Source organism: Prionailurus viverrinus, chromosome A1 (assembly GCF_022837055.1).
Source record: "Prionailurus viverrinus isolate Anna chromosome A1, UM_Priviv_1.0, whole genome shotgun sequence".
NCBI classification, from domain to species: domain Eukaryota; kingdom Metazoa; phylum Chordata; class Mammalia; order Carnivora; family Felidae; genus Prionailurus; species Prionailurus viverrinus.
In genome coordinates, this window is record NC_062561.1 from 171,441,670 (window position 1) to 171,457,988 (window position 16,319).

At 35.5% G+C, this 16,319-nt stretch overlaps 1 protein-coding gene across 8 annotated transcripts in view; it reads right to left on the reverse strand.

Moving 5' to 3' along the window:
* The window catches only part of TMEM232 (transmembrane protein 232), a 213,254-nt gene that overhangs the window by 195,425 nt on the left and 1,510 nt on the right, over nt 1-16,319 (reverse strand). For 2 of the 8 annotated variants that reach the window (XM_047866564.1, XM_047866579.1), the window contains exons 2-3: nt 8,878-9,088; nt 8,323-8,443 (exon numbers count right to left, since the gene is read on the reverse strand). The gene's annotated coding sequence lies outside the window, so the exon portion shown is untranslated. Of the gene's footprint in view, nt 1-8,322; nt 8,444-8,641; nt 8,717-8,751; nt 8,819-8,877; nt 9,089-14,209; nt 14,266-14,798; nt 14,828-16,319 lie in introns of those variants that run through there. The other 6 variants (XM_047866570.1, XM_047866586.1, XM_047866555.1 and 3 more) reach the window with 6 other exon arrangements.

The window sequence follows — 16,319 nt, forward strand, 5'->3', positions numbered from 1 at the left end:
TAGTTTTACCAATCTTAGGAGATTCTATACAAAAGAGATAAATTTCTAGACCATTAAAGGTAACAGGATTTGGGTCAGTACGGGAAAATGATTTAATAGGAAAATCTCACCTATTAACATAGCTGCAAAACTTCCAAAAAAAAAAAAAAAAAAGAACAAGGAAACCAAGTCCAGCAATACCAATAAAAAATAATCCATTATAACTGAGATGAATTAGTCTAGAAGAGCAAGGATGATTTAATATTATAAAAATCTATTATCACAGACCATAACATTGATGGATTTAAGACAAAAAAGTAGGAAATATTTTTATATACACCAAAGATTAATTCAATTAAATCCAGTTTCCATTCATGATTATATATTAAAAAAAAAAAAAAACCTGCAAGCAAGGGATGTCAGTATTCTTTAATTTAAACTACCTAAGAAAAACTAAAAGAAACATAATTAACAACAAAATTTTAGAAGCTTTATCTGAAAAGCCAAGAACAATAAAAAAGAACAATAAGCCAAGAACAATAAAAGTAGTATGTACTTACTACTTAATTCAACATTTTATAGGCAGTCCTAGCCAACAAAAATACTGTATAAGAAAAAGAAAAAAGGAGTATAAATATGGGGGGAAAGGGGCAGTATTTTTATTTGAAAAATACATTAAAAATCTCAGAAGAATCTACACATACAAAAAAAGTAGATTACGTCCAATAAAAAAAAGATTTTGGAATAAACAGTATAAAAAAATAGTGATGTGGGATTCAATACCTTTAATAAAGTTGACTAATTAACACAGGCTTTAGCTACCTGTCTTTAAAAACAACTTTGCAGCACTAAGAAATTTGAAATCCAAGAAATTATAGAGGAAAAACCCTGAGCTAAGCTACTGGGGAACTGAAGGGCTATTGTTACCTGGTCTATGCCAGGTGGAGAAAGACGTAAGCAGTGTGGCTCTGAGAAAATAAATTAAGAACAAGTAGTTTGAGCCACACTTTCCTAACTACTAATATGTCAAGTAGTCAACAACGAGAAATAAAATCAGCTAAGGTACAGAAGATTTAAACAATATAATTAATATAATGGACCAAACAAACCAAATTGAATTCTGTATTCCATCACTAAAGAACATGCGTTCTGTCCAAGCACATGAATACAATTTCTAAAAATTGATCATATTCTAGCCTAGAAAGCGAGTCTTAATAAATTACAAAAAGTAGGTAATCTACATAAGTAGATTATATTTCCTGGCATCAAAACATGAATAAGTCAGAAAATTATAATAAAAAGATAAATTAACCCTCTATACAGTGAGAAAAAGGAAACTCAATTTTAAGTCACCTCTGGATCAAAGAAGAAATAACAAAGAAATTTCAAAATACTTAGAACTAAATTATAATAAAAACATTGCATATAAAAACCTACAGGATTCTTCTCAGTACTAACAAGCAAACTAATACCACATGCTCCAAAAATTGAGCGAAAGAAGCCAAACACAAAAGTGTACATACTGTATGATTCCAAATATATGAAGTTTAAGAATAGGCAAAGCCATTACGTGGTGATGATCTGTGGGAGGATGGAATGTGGGTGTGGAGATTGAATGGAAGGTACAGATGGCAATGTTATATATTGGAGGTGCTGACATGAGTGTAAATATGTACCAAAGCTCACTGTAGCTGACCACGTTGTTAAAAATGGTATAGCAACAGTATCTTCCATACTCTATGTTGTTCTGCAGTGTGGCCTTGTATCTCCCTCACAAAAGATGGAGTCTAATTTACTCTCTCCATGAATCTGGGCCTAACTTTGTTACTTGCTAGACTAACCAGATGTAGCAGAAGTAACACTTTGGGACAATGAAGCTAGACCGTAAAAAAGCCTTGCTGTTCCCCAGTAGGTCTCCTAAGGATGTTCTCTCACAGTCCAGTCACTGTGCCGGGAGGCCAACAGTCATATGGAAAGTCACCAACAAGAGCTCTGGTTAACAGCTCCGGCTGAGCACCCAGCCAGGCTGTCAGCAAGCAGCAACTGCCCACCATGCAATGAGCCATTTGGATGTCCAACCCAGCCAAGCCTTTGGATGACTAGAGCCTCACCTGACATCTAACTGAAATCAAAGGAAAGACCCATAATGAGAATTACCCAACTGTGTATAATCAACTCCAGTTGATTTTTAAAAAATTATTTGTCACTAAGTTTTAAAATGGTTGTTTCTAGAAATAGATACCCAGAATACTCATTGAATTGTCCAATGAACATTCATGCATTTCACTATATGCAATTTTTACTTCAATAAAAATAAGATTGTAGGAGAATATATGGTATTAGAATTAAATGTATTGATATAAAACAGAAGTAAAAATGACAATGGCTCAAACAATATAAAAAAGTATATTTCTCTGATGTTAAATACTCTTTTAACTCCAAAACTAGACAATTTAGGATCTATTTTGCAGCTTCACAATCATAAGAAACCAAGGCCCCATCTAAATCTCCCTTTCATGGTCATTGTCAGGCCTCACCTTGCTTCAGGTTTTTCACTAGATTGCAGAGCATCAAAACAATGGGGAGACACTATTCATCATTATGTTGTATTGATTCCCATCTTCAGAGGATATCTGTTAATCAAGCCTCCTTATTTTTTATTTAAAAAGAGTAATTTTTAATGTTTATTCATTTTTGAGAGAGACAGAGACAGAACACAAGTGGGAGAGGGGCAGAGAGAGAGGGAGACACAGAATCCAAAGCCGGCTCCAAGCTTTCAGCACAGACCCTGATACAGAACTTGAACCCATGAACCGTGAGATCATGACCTGAGCCAAAGTCAGCCTCTTAACAGCCTCAGCCACCTAGGCACCCCTATTAAGCCTCCTTCTAATGCCTTCTGCCATTCTCCCAGGTCAGGATGCCATTATCTTTGTCCTGGACTAATACCATAACTCCTTATCTTCCAGTCTCCTTCTGATCTCTTTTCCTCTGGCCTCATCTTTTAGATGACTGCCAGAGTAACTCTTCCAAATATACATCATCTGAGACTTTTCCTCTTCCCCTAGACCCCCTTTCCTGTTTAAGAGCTTTTAGTATAGCCCTCCTGCCTACAATAAAATCCAAACTCAGAGTAGGGACTCTTCAGATTGCTGGAGCATAAAGTTTGAGTATATGGATTATATTGATATCAACTGTGTTTCTTAAATAGCTATTTTTTATTTGACATTGCAAAATTAAATTATGTGTATCAGTTATAAATCTTAATTACAAACATTTTGTGCAAAACATGATGGGAACTGAATTATCTCATCCATTTGGGCTCCTATACTTACATTAAAAGACAACCAAGTGATCTATTTTACCAAGTGGCATGAGGGTATAAGTGAGGAGATATAAAAACCATGTCACCTTTTGGAAATGATTAAAAGATTAAAAATGTCCAGTTTGTAAAAGAGAAGTATGAGTGATTGAGTCTCATGGATGCCTCTTAAGTATGATGGCTTTATTTATTTTAAGAACTCTCCCTTTTGGTTTGTACTTCTCTATTCTGTGGAGTCATATATACTCAGGTGCTCTTCCTTGCCTGAATTTCTCCAAAGCAGAAAGCCAAAACTGCCTTTACTCTCTGGCTCTATCCCATCTTTAAAAAGCAAAAACAAAAAATTAAACCCATTGAAGAGATGACACCTCTCTAGGGAGGAAAAAAGCTTTGGGGATTGTGGAGAGAGATGTTTCCTGAGACTGGAAGGTAACAGAGGTCATTCAGAGTCATCTCCTTTCTTGTAGCAATATCGCCTAGAGGTGACAGTACCATGGAAGAAATGTTTGTGTATTGCATCTTGTGAGATTGAACCCCCCATCATAGCAGAGGCATAAAATCTTCTCCCAGTCTCATTATGGCCCAGAAGGTATGCCAAAATACAGAGAACCATATAGACGTGACAACTGCCCCAATGCCCCATGGTGACCTCCAATGTTTAGTGATACATAAGTATCAAGGACCTTTGTATAACCCCAGGGCAGGGGCAAGACTAATCAAAACCAAGACTGAATATCTAACCAGTCAAACAGAACAGAAGCTTGGAGTATAAATAGTCAGTTTAAAGTACAGAAATATTTCTTGCAATACATAAGTCCATTGACTATGATTCATAACTAGTACATGTATTTTAACTTTGTAGTAGCAAGTAAAATAATTATTCATAATTAATATGAAATAGGAGTATTCAAAATACTGAAAACTGAAGTGTTTAAAGTATTTACAGATGATTTACAAACCTTTGGACAATGAGGAAAATGAACTAAAAAATATTAAAATTTAAACAGATACTACTTTCATTCATCACCCATCAATCACCTATTCACTCATTTATTCAGGAAAATTGCAATGATCTGATACTTAAGTGATAAAGTCTTCTTCTGACTTAAATATCTTACATATCTTTCACTCATTGTGAAAGGATTTCAATCAGAAATGGAACCAGAGGATATGGAATCGAGAATCTCACTCATGCACCCTTAGGAAAATGAAACTCATGAAATAAAGAGACCAACTATCGAAATGCCTGACTTACAGAATATGGGGACTTATTTTCCCACCACTGAACATCCACCATGAATCTTCCCCCATCCTCAAGCCAATGAACTTACTGCTTAGACTCTGGCTGGACCTCCCCCTTCTTTGCACTCTTTTCCCATAAATATAGCCCGCCCCAAACCTTCAACAAATCTGCCTGTAGTTTGCTATAGTTTGTGTTTCCCAAATTGCAATTCCTGTGCTATCCCTGAATAAATTCGATGTCTGATCATTCAAGCTTGCCTCAGTTTTCCTCTTTGTTTAGGCTGATATTCACCATAGGAAGTGGATTGGCTTCAGTACAAACTACTAATGTGATTAATGGTCTGTGAAGAAGTTGCAAAAATGGATGCAATTGTCCATGAACTTTTTTATTGGGTTTATGTTGTGTGCCAGTACTTTTTATTCATTTGCAACATTCGACATATAAAATGAAATAAAACTATACACACACACACACACACACACACACACACACACACACACAGACACTCACACACATACTTATATATAAACTAGAAATAAAAGAATGTTTTTGACCATTTTATATTTAGCACTATCAAACAATACATTATTCGTTGTCAGTGGTTACATTTAGGGAATTTGATTCAGTTTTCACAAAAATAAAAGTGCTAATGATGTTTGAGCTTCCTGTGTCTAAAATTAATTACAATATAATCTCTTCCCCAGGAAATTATAATCTGGAGAAAAAGACAGGTCTACAAACCAACACTATCACATTTCAAAATGCTGAAGTCCATAATAGGACTCCAGATTATTTTAGGAGGACAAAAAATGCCCAAGAAAAATATTTTGTCAATATGACATTCTATAAATATATGACAAGATCTAGAGAATAGTCAAATTTTCAATTTAAATATGAGTAAAATATGTTTTCCATCTCTCTGTCTCTTAACATGACTCTTTATTTTGGCCCTGAATTCAAATAATGTAAGTATCTTTATCTAATGAGCAGAATACTTAAAAACTGAAAGTACTTAACACAATAGAATTCTTTCAGCACCAAACTATGAAATGGCAGTTTCATAAATATGGTAGTCTTTAATTGTTCTTTTAGAAACTTAAAACAAGCATAAATCAAAATCTTTAGGTCATTCTTGAATGAGCAAAAGAATCATTAGAGAAGAAACAGAAATCAAAGAAATAATGGAATAAAATCCCTGAAAAAAAGTCAAATTTTGGATTGAGAGAGCCAAAAAAATAAATAAATAAATAACCAGGGCTATGAAGAGTGAAAGCAAGTGACTGATGAGTACATAAAACATATAAAATGATGCTAAACTTTCCAAACAGGGGAAATGACTGATTTGTGGTTCAATAAACAGAATAGAATTGACTGTGAAAAAATGAACACTGAACATGGTACCAATATTCAGAAGATTGACTATAGAAATGTAAACAGCTTCATGGTATAAAATATCTGAATACCTTCATGAAAAGATTTCTAAAAGTTACATTGATGAATTTCCTAAGGTGATATCTGATGAAAACCTTAGTTCTGAACCTGATGAAAGATTCTGTACTGTTGCTACCTTCTGGAAGAAATTTAACCATGGCTGGGGAAAGGAAGACCACAGGTTTTTAAGGACCCTAAGCACTGGTGGCTGTTCCTAGGGTACTAATGTTATAGGGTGAACCTGGCAGTAATAGAAAAGCCCAATGTCCACAGTATATGAAGGATATACACAATTTGTGCATGCATCACCAAGCAAACAAAGTCTGAAAAGCCTGGAAAGTATTTGAGTGACATAAGAGCTGAATAACCACTTCATATCAGGTGCATGAAGTCATTACATGCAATCTAGGCAATCTGCGCTAGAAGAAAACTGTAAAATTTATTCTTCTCAAGAACTGCTCTATATCCTCTCCTGGGATTCTTGTAAAAAGTAATGATTTCAGTATTTGTTCCCACCCAAACCTCCGTATGCACACACACAATGTAACATTAGTGATAACACATGTGGCTATGAAATTTTATATTCTATAAATGTAAGTATAAACTTGTCTTAACCATGGACTTGCTGACAGAGATCCAAGAATCCAAGATCTGAATGGGATCAGTCCTAATTATGCCATTAACATCATGTACAAACTTATGTGTGCACAGGTATTTCCAATTCTCTTGAGTATTTACAAGGAGCGAAATTATTTTTTTTTATTTTTTATTTTTATTTAAGTTATTTATTTAAGTAATCTAATCTCTACTACACCCAATGTGGGGCTAGAACTCACGACCCTGAGATCAAGAGTCACATGCTCATCCAACTGAACCAGCCAGCCACCCCAACACTTAACTTTTTAATTACAAATATTCAAAAGGGTATGAAGAGGTTTTATTGAATTTTCCTGATGGCTTATGATATTGAGCATTTTTCATGTGCTTACTAGCCATTTGTGTGTCCCCTATAAAGAAATGTCTATTCAGATCCTTTGCCCATTTTTAATTGGGTTGTCTTCTATTATTGAGTTGTGATTATTTTTATAACTTCTAGACATAAATCATATCAATCATGCATACATACATACAAATCACATCAATACAAGTCATATCAATGTATGATTTCCAAAAATTTTTCTCCCATTCTATGGGTTGTGTTTTCACTTTGTTGATGGCACCCTTTGAAGCACTAAGGTTTATAATTTTGATGAAATCCTTGGGGTCTGTTTTTCTTTGATTGTATGTTTTAGTTGCCATATCTAGGAAACCATTCCCTAAATCAGATTTATGCCTTTTTTTTCCTAAGGGTTTTACAGTTTTAACTCTTACATTTAGGTTCATTTGAGTTAATTTCTGCATGTAGCGTGAGATAGGATTTCAACTTCATTCTCTTACATGTGATTCTTGCATATTGATCTTACATGCTGCAACATTGCTGAACTTTTTTATTAGATCTAATAGATTTTTAGTCAATTCTTTAGCATTTTCTACATACACCATCATGACATCTCCAAATAGAGATAGTTTTACATTTTAAAAACTAATCGAAGGCACCTGGGTGGCTCAGTTAATTAAATGTCCAACTTCAGCTCAAGTCATGATCTCACAGTTCATGGGTTGGAGCCCCACATCGAGCTCTGTGCTGACAGCTCAGAGCCTGGAGCCTGCTTCAGATTCTGTGTCTATTTCTCTCTCTCTCTCTGCCCCTCCCCCACTCATGCTCTGTCTCTGTCTCTCAAAAAAATGAATAAACGTTAAAAAATTTTAATAAAAAGCTAATCTAATTGTTTTGATGGAAATATAAGCAAAAATAAAGAGTACACTGTTTAGGTTTGAATAGTAATTCTCAAATATGTTTTGTGAAATACAGATTCTTGGGATGTAGTTATGTCCTAAAAGCTTTTTGTTGTGAAGTTTGGGAAATACTACACTAAACAAAATTGAATAGGTTTGCATATCCTAAGACCTCTAGGAGTGGTTAATATGTTCCTGTGCACTGCAAATTTCCCTGAGCAGCAGTACAATGTATAATTTTTACATTTGACCAGGAGGAACCTTTAGGATACTATCACCTAGAGTCACATGCAGGACACATTTTGGAAAATTCTAACTGATAGCACTAAACTGTTTACTAAGCACTTGTGACCATGCACTTTACCAGAAGCTCTGGATGGACAATGAACTTGAAGAGAAAAACACTTACCAAGTCTATCATGCTAATGAATGATCCTAATAATGAATCAGATGTTCCATAAGAAGAGAGCATACAGAATAGTTCTTACTGAAACAAAAATCTGGTACTCACCTTGAATCTAAAGATTTATGTGGGGCAGCAACACAAAAAGTCTTTACACATTGGAGAGATATGTTTCAGCTCCTACAATGGCTCCAGCAAGCTGCCTGGGTGCTTGGCAGTTCATCTGCAACTTGGCACAGATTAAAAAAAAAAAAATTAACCTTAAGCCCTAGTGTATTTTTTTAAGCCCCAATGAAAACAATGTTGGAAAAGTACACTTTAAAAGACAATTTCTGAGAACTAGACAATGTTAAAATTATATCGAGTCTCCCAGCCAAAAAAAAAAAAGCCATTTCCCTGTCAAAAGGCCTGGTGGCTGACTCCCCACCTTCACCCTTCCTGCCCTCAAGGGAGTTTCCCCGGTACTGCTTAGATTCTTAGGTAGGCGGGGATGGTGAGCCTGGGCTAGGGGCGCGAGTAGCAGAGGCTGTTTCCTACAGCCAGAGCTATGGTATCTTAGAACGGCGCTCCGGGCTCCCATTTTGGAGTCTTTATGGGGTTCCCGGCTGCCCTCATGGTGGACGTGGCAACTTCACTTCTCAAGGCATCAGAAGCGGGACTCACCGTGGTGCTCGGGGTCGCTGGGGATCGAGACTAGTTGCTAAGGACGCTGTGGAATTCACTTTTAGAGCCGGAAGTATGCTCTTTTAGCTGCTGACCAGGGCTTAGCCAATCAGGACCTATAAATGCAATTCCACATTCTTTTCCCCTCCTTTACCACGTTTGTGTTTAGTTTCCAACGAATAGATGCAATGATGCGTGAAAGACTTGTTGGCTGTAAAATACAATGATAAAGCACATGGTAATGATTCGTTTTATTTTTTTTTATTTTTATTTTTTTTTTAATTTTTTTTCAATGTTTATTTATTTTTTGGGACAGAGAGAGACAGAGCATGAACGGGGGAGGGGCAGAGAGAGAGGGAGACACAGAATCGGAAACAGGCTCCAGGCTCTGAGCCATCAGCCCAGAGCCTGACGCGGGGCTCGAACTCATGGACCGCGAGATCGTGACCTGGCTGAAGTCGCGGACGCTTAACCGACTGCGCCACCCAGGCGCCCCTCGTTTTAAATACTGTATGCTGGATATATGCAGCCAGTAGCTGCAGTGAGAAGAGGCTTGGCAGTGCTTTTGGGTCTCCTCAACATTTATCTGCCTCCTCCCAAATCTGGCCCAATGCCCCCCATCTACATGAAAAAAATAAAGTAAATAAAAACAGCATGATTGCTGTATAAGGGTAAGTTAGAAGGTTATGTCTTCTAGTCAAACTGTTGTTCCTAAGTGCCTTTTACATAGAAAATCTAAATCTGCGAATGTCCTCCTTATTTCGGATAGTGGGTAAACAAAGCATCCAGGGTGTTTTGTATGTACTAAGCACAAGAGGGCGAATTTAAATGCAAAAGAATGATTAATTTTTAAAGATAGGATACAATAAAATTAATTTGAATCCTTATAAGATTCCCACCTACCAATGGATGAGGAACTTCAAATATTCTACAAATGTTCACAGGTGTTTCACTATATGGAAGAGCAATTCTGATTAAACTCAAAGCTAATGTGCAGGTATTGTCCTGGTGAAATAACTGCCTAAAAAAATTAAAACTTCATAAAAATTTAAAAAAATTAAAAAATCAAAAACTTCAAAAGAGAATTTAACTGATGTAAACTTGAAATATATCAATCCTGATTTATTTCTGTTCATAATAAGCACCAAATACGTTTTTTTATTTTTTAGTACATTTTGATATTTAAAACAGAAAATATTGGTCCAAACCCATAGAATGTACACCACCAACAGTGAACTTTAACATAAACTACAGACTTTTGGATGATTATGATGTGTCAGTCCAAATTTGTCAACTGTAACAAATTACTACTCCAGTTGAGGATGTTGATAATCGGGGAGGCTTTGCATGTGTTGAGGACAGGGAGTATATGGAATCTCTGTACCTTCCTCTTAATTTTGGTATGAACCTAAAACTGCTTGAAAAATAATAAATACTTTTTTTTAATTTTTTTTCAACGTTTTTATTTATTTTTGGGACAGAGAGACAGAGCATGAACGGGGGAGGGGCAGAGAGAGAGGGAGACACAGAATCGGAAGCAGGCTCCAGGCTCTGAGCCATCAGCCCAGAGCCTGACGCGGGGCTCGAACTCATGGACCGCGAGATCGTGACCTGGCTGAAGTCGGACGCTTAACCGACTGCGCCACCCAGGCGCCCCTAAAGACTTTTTAAAAAATTAATTATAGGGGCGCCTGGGTGGCTCAGTCGATTAAGGGCCAACTTCGGCTCACTCAGGTCATGATCTCACAGTTGGTGAGTTCCAGCTCTTCATTGGGCTCTGTGCTGACAGCTCGGAGCCTGGAGCCTGCTTGGATTCTGTGTCTCCTGTCTCTGCCCCTCCCCCACCTGTCTCTCTCTGTCTCTCAAAAATAAATAAATGTAAAAAAACAATTGTTTAATTAATTCTAAAAAATGATAAAGTTTAAGAAATTACAGTATCAGATCCCAGGCTTCTCTGAAACACATTCCTCCTAATAGATCAGTAAGTTGAGGGTAAGAATAAAAGTAAAATTGAGAAATACTGTAAAAGACACATCTTAGAAAGCAGATCGTAGAGTCCCAGCCCACATAGAATGTGTTCTAAAAACAGAGAACAAAGATATAAATTATAATAAAGTATAGCAGGGAAAAATCTTTTGATGAAAAAAATACTTGAGATAGCAAATTAAGAATGCTTACCACATTCCTGCCATAGCAACATATCTCTTGATATGAGACAAAGGAAATAAAAGCAAAAATAAACTATTGGGTCTTCATCAAAATAAGTTTCTGCACAGTAAAAGAAACAATCAACAAAACTAAAAGAATACTACATGGGAGAAGACATTTGTAAATGACATAGCCAATAAAAGATTAGTATCTGAAATACATAAAGAACTTATACAACTCAACACTGAAAAAATAATGCAATTAAAAATCAGCAAAAGATATGAACAGACATTTCTCCAAAGAAGACATCCACATGACCAACAGACACTTGAAAAGATGCTCAACGTCACTCATCATCAGGGAAATGCAAATCAAAACCACAATGAGATATCACCTCATACCTGTCAGAATGGCTAAACTCAAGAACACACAAAAAAACAACTAGCGTTGGCAAAGATGGGGAGAAATAGGAAAGTTCTTGCACTGTCGGTGGGAATGCAAACTAGGTGCAGTCACTGTGGAAAACAGTATAGAGGTTCCTCAAAAAATTAAACATAATACTACAATATGATCCAGTAATTGCACTAGTGTGTATTTACCCAAAGAATATGAAAATACCAATTTGAAAAGATATATGCACTACATGTTTATAGCAGCATTATATAAAATAGTCAAGATATGGAAGCAGCCCAAGTGTCCATGAACAGATGAATGGATACACACACACACACACACACACACACACACACACACACGGGAATATTACTCAGCCAAAAAAAGAATGAGATCTTGCCATTTGCAATAACATGGACGGGTCTAGTGTATACAATGGAAGTGAAATAAGTCAGTCAGAGAAAGGCAAACATCATGTCATTTCAGTCATATGTAGAATTTAAGAAACAAATGAACAAGGGAAAAAGAGACAAACAAAAAAATAGACTCTTAAATATAGAGAACAAACTGATGGTCACCAGAGGGGAGATAAATGGGAAGATGGGTGAAATAAGAAAAAAAAAGTGCTTACCATATTCAAAATAAAATAAATATGGAAAAACTGCAATTTGATGGGGCTTTTTTGTATTTCATGAGATCTAGGAAAAATATTAAAAGCATTAAAAATACAAACTACTAAATACATTACTCACAAAAACTAAAAGGTTGGATAAAAATTCTTCTTCAAATATAAAAATCAGTTGATTCTGCAGAGCATTCAGGAAAAAAAGTAGCTACTCATGAATTCTATAGGGAAGACAACTAAAGGACATGTTTATATAAGGGAGATTCCACAAATTCTTCCCTTCCTCCTCCTCCACTTAAAGATTAAACTACTCAAACCACTCAAAGAACACATCACCCAAACATTAATCAAAGTTAACAACTCAAAAATGCAGAAGTTGTGACTGGAAAAAACTGATGTTGAGCTCTGAAACCAGATATACCTAAACAATAAATTTTCCCTTGGCCACAAAATGAAATCATAAAAAAAATTTTGAAAGAGATTTGTTTATAGCTTCTGTAATCCAAGTTAAAGTATTGAAGTGCGAGAAAGGAGTAGGGACGTTTCTGTTTTCATAAAGAAGTGTAAAATAAAGATGTTACACTATTGTGGGGTGGAGGAATTCAGTAAGATTCTCAAAGCAGATTGTAAACTAAATGTTGGATCTCAACAAATAGAAATATATAATATGTTTTTGAAACAGAACATTGATTGGCATAAATATAGACCTAAGCAAATGAAATCGTTGAATCACTGAAGGAAATATTTCAAGAATATGAAAAAAATCTAACATCTTAAAGTTAACCATAAAAATTTTGTGAGTACACTTTGAATCCCAAAATGTGTGTGTGTGTGTCTGTGTGTGTTTAGAAGAATGAGAGTGAAGAATTAAATGTTTTTTTAAAGTTCATTTGGAAGACTAAATGGCAGATTAGCCAAGAAAATTATCAAAAAGAAGCAAGTATAGGAGGACATGGCTTATTACATATTAAAATTTATTTGGAAACCTTTTTCTTGGTCCCTATATGCATGAGAAATAAATATTTTCAATATCTTCAAATTCCACCCTTGAGAAAATATATAGCTGCAGCTTAGTACCTAATACAGTGACTTGCATATATTAGTGCTTAATAAATATTGCTGGGTGCATTCCTGCATAGATGATTTTCATTTTATCCTGTGAGCTAAATTCATTCATTATAAGAGTCTCTGAGTAAAATATTGATATAAATGAATGACCTGCTTTTTTTGTACTTTCATTGAGCAGGTAATATATTTTGTGCCAGTTCTTGGAAAACTGTCAAAATAATCTGTTATTCTTCATTTCTTTTTTTATTATTATTTTTAGTGATTTCAGGAGTAGAATTTAGTTATTCATCACTTACATATTACACCCAATACTCATCCCACGTGCCCTCCTTAACACCCATTACCCATTTAGCTGGCTCCTCCAGCAGTCCTCTGTTTGTTCTCTGTATCTAAGAGTCTTTTACGGTTTGCCTCCCTCTCTGTTCTTATCTTATTTTTCCTTCCCTTCCCCATGTTCATCTGTTTGGTTTCTTAAATTCCACATGTGAGCGAAACCACACGTTTGTCTTTCTCTGACTGACTTATTTCCCTTAACATAATACATTCTACTTCCAACCACATTCTTGCAAATGGCAAGATTTCATTCTTTTAAATGTTTATAGCAGCATTTAGCCAAATTATGGAAAGAGTCCAAATGTCCATGACTGATGAATGGATAAAGAAGATGTATATATACACAATGGACTATTACTCGGCGATCAAAAAGAATGCTACTCTTCATTTTTATTCCAACTTTAACTGAAGGCTAGACTTTTAAAAATATTTAAGAAACTATTTCATGATTATAGATATTTCTATCATGTGATTCTTTTCAAAGGAAACAAATCCTTCAAATCTATTTTGGGGGACAACGGGATGGCTCGGTTGGTTGAGCATCTGACTCTTGATTTCGGCTCAGGTCATGATCCCAGGGATGCAGGATACAGCCCCACATCGCGCGCGTGCTCTCTCTCTCTCTCCTTCTCCTTCCCCACCCAAATTAAGTAAATAAACACCATAATTTTGTGGAATTTTTCCTGATTAGTAAATTTGTATGCCTCTATAAATCATTATTATGTAACAGTTTAATTGTAGTTACTTAAAAATATGAACACAAACTATTAGGTAATCCTTTCTCCAGAAGATGGAGCCAAATTCCTTCCACTTCAGTGTGGGGTGGGTTTAGTGACTCACTCCTAGAGATTAGAATGTGACAGAAGTGATGAAATGGGGTTAGGTCATAAAGACAGTGTAGAATCCTCCTTGCTCTCTCTCAAAGCCAACTGTCACATTAGAAGGACACTCCAAGACTTCTATGGAGAGCTCTATGTGGCAAGGAATTTAGACCTCCTGACAGCAAACCAGCAAAAAAAGAGGCATTCTTTCCACAGTTAGCTGAGTGAGATATTTTGGAAGTGAATCCTCTAGTCCCAGTCAAGCCCAGTTAAGTCTAAATAACTGTACCTCACACTGGAGTTTTGACAGCAATTTCATGAGAGACTCTGAGCTCGATCCACCAGTGGATGCCTGAAACTGCAGATAGTACCAAACCCCATATATGCTATTTTTTACTATACATACATATCTATGATAAAGTTTAATTTATAAATTAGGCACAGTAATGAATAAAACAGAACAATTATAATGATAAACTATAAAATTTTGTGAATATAGTCTCTCTCTTTCTCTCTCTCTCAAAATATCTTACTGTCCAGTACTCATCCTTCTTCTTCTTCTTGTGAGGATGCAAGATAATAAAATGCCTACATGATAGAAAGTGAGATAAATGACACAGGCATTGTGACATAGGCAACTATTGGTCTTCTGACTATCCTTGTGAAGGAGAATCATCTGCTTCCAGCCTGCAGTTTCCTGTTGGAAACTGAAAAGCACAGGAAACTGAAACCTGGGAAAGTGAAACCATAGATTAGAGGGCACTACACTGCTTTCAGTGGTCTGCTAGTAGAGGAGGCTTCTACCTTTGCCCCATCCAGAACTCGGGTTTGTCCTTCTAAAATATCATTAAGGTCACCTCATTATGCTCTTAAAAGATCTAAGTTCTTGTCCATCTCCAACAAAGTCCTGCCAAATCTGTCCCCTACCCTTTCAGCTCTCAGTGAGCCCTTGCACGTTGACTACCTACCTAGCTCGTCATCAGCACTTTAGACTTCATCCTGCCTTGAAAATCTTTCTTCCAAATATTCACACATGGTTCATTCCTTCACTTCATTTACGTCTGTTTAAAGATCATTTCCTCAAAGAGGATGTCCTTGACCAAACAATCTAAAAATGCTGCCTCTATCACTTGATCGATTTTATTAAATATATATAATACATGTCATTGACATTGCATTATATGTTTGTTTCATTATTTGACATATTTATTTATTATTTATCGCCTAACTAGAATGTGAGTTCTAACAATGCAAGGACTTTGACTTATTTATCATTTTAACTTCATTGCTTAGTACAGTAACTATAACCAGGATGGGTGCTCAGTAAATATATTTTGCTTAAAGGATCATATAGATGAATCATTTTAATTAATAAGTAATGGATAATAATTACTTGATATTTAGTATCCTGTTTTATGAGCAATTATGTCATAAATATGTGCATAAGTAAATGTATACACCTTATATTTGTTTCCTAAGAGTTAGGAAACAAAAGAGATGATTATTTTCATGGCTTTTTAATACATATTGCCAAGCAGCCCTCCAGGAAAAAGCTGTTATGTTTCATGCCACTCCAGAAATGAATGACAGCTACTTTCTTTTCACATTGCATGACAATGTACATTTTCCCTTTTAAACACTGTCATTTAAATAGGGGTAAGATAGTTACTAAATTTTCCTTTCTTCAATTACTAAAGGGCAGACTTTTTTTTCATATAACTATTATCCATTTGTATTTTTTTTACGACTTGCCTTTTCATGTTCTTCACTTAAATTTCTATTGAATTACCTTTACTCGTGCTAAGTGCTCTTTTTTACAATAAAGTGACAAATTGTCTTGATAATGTTAAAATGTAATTTTGTCCAGTTTGTGATTTTTCTTTTAATTTTGGTTACTATGTTTCTCCTTTTTTATTTGCATATAGAAAAATTAAAATTTTTGTGGTCATATGGATGTCTTTCCCTACATGGTTTTTGACTTTGCTGTCACTTTTAGAAAGTTTACCAATATTGCTGGAAAAATAATCACCTATTGTTTTCTCCCAATATTCAAT